Below are 4,310 nucleotides of genomic sequence, written 5' to 3' on the forward strand. Positions count from 1 at the left end.
CCGGGTGCTGGAAGCTCTTATGTTTGCTCACTTAAACTCGTGAGAAGCAGTTTGATCCACAATATACACAAAGCCCTCACTCACCTTTACTTATATGCATTTGTGCGGCAAACCTCATGAAAAATCTCAAAGTTTGCTCTTGCTAAAACTATAGATGCTACTCAAAACATCTAATATCATACCCTGGTTGGTAAGGTCATGTCAAGACACTTGGTGCCTCAACACCAAGATTTTTGTTTCCAGGTAGTGACCGGGGTTTGAACCCAGGACCCTGGATCTCAGAGGCCAATGCTCTAACCGCTCAGGCAGCAGAACACACAACAATTTCAGTTAAAAAAAAAAAATTGGCATGCGTTTTGCGCCCAAAACACATGTCAAGTTTTTTTTTTTTAACTTAAATTATTGTGAACTCTGCTGGCTGAGTGGTTAGAGCATTAGCCTCTGACATCCAGGGTCCTGGGTTCAAACCCCGGTCACTACCTGGAAACAAAGATATTGGTCCCCCTCCCACCAAAGCTGGGAGGTCCCCCTCCCACCAAAGCTGGGAGGGGGCACCAAAACATATTGGTGCCCCCTCCCACCTTTGGTGGGAGGGGGCACCAAAACATATTAGTCCCCTCCCGCCTTCGGCGGGAGGGGACATTAAGACAGTTGGTCCCCTCCCGCCTTCGGCGGGAGGGGACCAGGACTCTTGGTCCAACACACTTGGTGTCCACCCCCGCCTTCGGCGGGGGTGGACACCAACACACTTGGTTCCCTCCCGCCTTCGGCGGGAGGGAACCAAGATTTTTGTTTCCGGGCAGTGACCGGGATGCGAACCCAGGACCCTGGATGTCAGAGGCTGATGCTCTAACCGCTCTGCCGGCGGAGCCCCCAATAGTTTGAGTTAAAAAAAAAAAATTGACATGGGTTTTGGGCGCAAAACGCATGTCAATTTTTTTTTTTTTTACTTAAATTATTGTGTGCTCTGATGGCTGAGTGTTTAGAGCATTAGCCTCTGTGATCCAGGGTCCTGGGTTCAAACCCCAGTCACTACCTGGAAACAAAAATCTTTATGTCCCCCCTGTCTCTGGTAGGGAGAGACCAAGTGTCTTGACATGACTTTACCAACCAGGACATATTAGATGTTTTGAGTAGCATCTATAGTTTTAGCAAGAGCAAACTTTGAGATTTTTCATGAGGTTTGCCGCACAAATACATGTAAGTAAAGGTGAGTGAGGGCTTTGTGTATATTGTGGATCAAACTGCTTCTCACGACTTTAAGTGAGCAAACATAAGAGCTTCCAGCACCCGGTTTTCCAAGGCAGTCTCCCATCCAAGTATTTACCATGCACAACCTTGCTTAACCTCCAGAGTTTTTTCAGGGTAGTATGCGAGAAGGTCAACCAGGACATGATATTGGATGTTTTGCATAGCACCTATAATTTGAGCAAAACCAAGCATTGACCAGTGTAGTGTACATTTGACATTGAGTTTGGCCAACCAATTTACATACGCCAATCTAAGTAAGTGTGAGTGAGAGCTTTGTGTATATTGTGGCTCAAACTGCTTCTCACGAGGTTAAGTGAGCAAACATAAGAGCTTCCAGCACCCGGTATTCCAAGGCAACCTTCCATCCAAGTAGTAACCATGCACAAACCCACTTAACCTCCAGTTTTTTCAGGATAGTATGCCAGAAGGTCAACCAGGACATGATATTGGATGTTTTGCATAGCACCTATAATTTGAGCAAAACCAAGCATTGACCAGTGTAGTGCATATTTGACATTGAGTTTGGCCGACCAATCTACATAAGCCAATCTAAGTAAGGGTGAGTGAGGGCTTTGTGGCTGTGTCTATAGGCAAAGATTTGGGCTGTCACCCACCCAAGTGGCATGGCCTACAAGTGTCTCAGTCTCACTTTAGTGTTTGAGACCCCTGCTCTAACTAAAATAAGATATAGTATTTCCAGGCAGTCTCCCATCCAAGTACTAACCAAGAACACCCCTGCTTAGCTTCTGTGATCAGACAAGATTTCAGGGTAGTATGCCATTAGCTCAACTCGGAGATGAATTCCGATATTTTGAATAGCACCTATAATCTTGGCAAAAGGAAACTTTTACCTATTTAGTGCACAAGTCCTAATTTGTGTTGTAGTTGGTGCCTTCTTTGCAAAATTTGTGATGAAACGCCACACTGTCTTCGGGGGACTGAGTTCGATCCGAGCATGCTCTAACAAGTAAAATGCCTTTTCTTTTGAAGTAAACGCCATTTCTTAACCTAAAAAGATAGAAATGGCAAACGTTACACACAAAGACTTGGAACGTTTCTACACAAGCTGTGAAAATTAGAGGTCATTCCAACGAAAATTGTCAAAATGGTTGGCTTATGAAATGGGCTCAAAGATTTTGAAACACCCTCTAAGCTTGTAGATGAAATTTGTTTTGTAATGTTATAAAAAAAAATGGACTGACTAAAAGTAGGGCTTCACACTTGTTAGGGTTTAAAGTCAAGCCTCAGAGTAGGGTTTCAAGCTAAACTTTCCCCAGATTCAAACCCTACTTTGCCACTTTTTTCGTGTAGCATCACTAACTTGTCTTCTTTGGTAACAAAACATTTGGAGTCTTTATTTTTTTGGGTGCGCGTGCGTGTTTTCTATGCAAGTGGGCGTGTTGTAGACGAGCGAGCGGGCGAGCGGTCGCCTTCGCCTCCACACTGTGAATCTTTTTGCTACTTTCTATTTTTCTACCAGCAGGACAATAAAAATACAAACTTGTTCATGACAACAAAACACGAGCGCAAACACAAACAGGAACGCTTTGTCCTCTTCTTTCAAATCTCATTGGCTTCCATTGACGGCGTTTGACGCTCAATCCATTTTGCCTTAATTTAGCGTCACACGATGGCTTTATTTTGTTTGTTAATAGGGATGAGGATCAATGTTCCCTCTAAGCTGCGCGAGTGCGCAATTGCGCACTAGTCTCGTCTTCTCTGCCCACAGCAAATCATATGGAGCGCACAAAATAAAATCCCAATTCTTATTTTTTGGGGGGCTGTGAGGCCGACGCGCGAACCACTCATCCGCCGGGCTGCCCCATTCATAGATATTAATCATTACATTTTATTATTACTAAATCATTTATGTGTAGTAGACATGCAGCTGCTTATGGCAGGTGTGATACTGGTGTGTGCCCATAGTGAGCAATGATGATGTCGCTCACACCGGTACTCAGTGTGCTCAGGGAGGTAGTCTTTCTGCCCAGACAAACAAAAAATTAGAGGGAACATTGATGAGGATGGTTCGCGCATGGGCCTCACAACTCTGAGGTTGTGGGTTCAAATCCAGTGTGGAGTTTGCATGTACTCCCTGGGCCTGCGTGGGTTTTCTCTGTGTACTCAAGTTTCCTCCCACATTCCAAGGACATGCATGGTAGGCTGATTGGTCGCCCTAAACTGCCCCTAGGTATGGGTGTGTGTGTGTATGGTTGTCCTTTGTCTCCTTGTGTCCTGCAATTGGCTGGCCACTGATTCACGTTGTCCCCCGCCTCTAGCCTGGAATGAGCTAGGATAGGCTCCAGAACCCCCCGCGACCCTAGTGAGGATAAAGCGGTTCAGAAAATGAGATGAAATGAGATGATGGGGATGAAACTAATATTTTGATTGTGGAAGTGCACTCACGCTAATGGACAATTTTCTCACTCCACACATTTACAGCAATGTTGCACTCATCAAAGCTGCTTTTTATATCAATTAGTAAGTCTGAACGCGTAAATGACGCGGCATCATTCCGTTGACCTCTTTTACGACTTGGTGGCGTTTCATGTCGTTATGTCGAGCAAATAAACTGAGTTAAGAGAGGACGTAGAAAACAAGCAAAAATTGGTAGCGTCGTGAAAACCTCATAATTATGTCCAAATGGCCTGGTTTGTTATTACAATCTCGCAATAGTAAAAATCGTGAAAAGTAGTCGTAATGTTACAAAGCTAAATCACAGAAGTAAAATTTTACTATAATGTCGAAAACTCACCAAAAAGTTGGAAGTATTTTACCGTCATGAGAAGAAAATCCCCTTACGTGTATAAAGTCGTAATGTTTCCCTGTAAAAAAGATGGTAAATATCATTTAATGGTTGCATTGTTACTACAGTTATTGTAAAAGCATTTTAAAAACTAATCATAATAGTACATAACTAAAGTTAAAGCAATTTATTTTTCTGCTATGAGGCTAACCAGAACAAAATCTTAAAAGTTATTAACCTACCTTGCATTTTCTCTGTGTTGCCATCTTGTTTCTCATCCTACGCTGGTCTTGTCAAGTCAATCATCATAGTA

This window comes from Stigmatopora argus, chromosome 13 (genome assembly GCF_051989625.1).
Source record: "Stigmatopora argus isolate UIUO_Sarg chromosome 13, RoL_Sarg_1.0, whole genome shotgun sequence".
Lineage (NCBI taxonomy): Eukaryota > Metazoa > Chordata > Actinopteri > Syngnathiformes > Syngnathidae > Stigmatopora > Stigmatopora argus.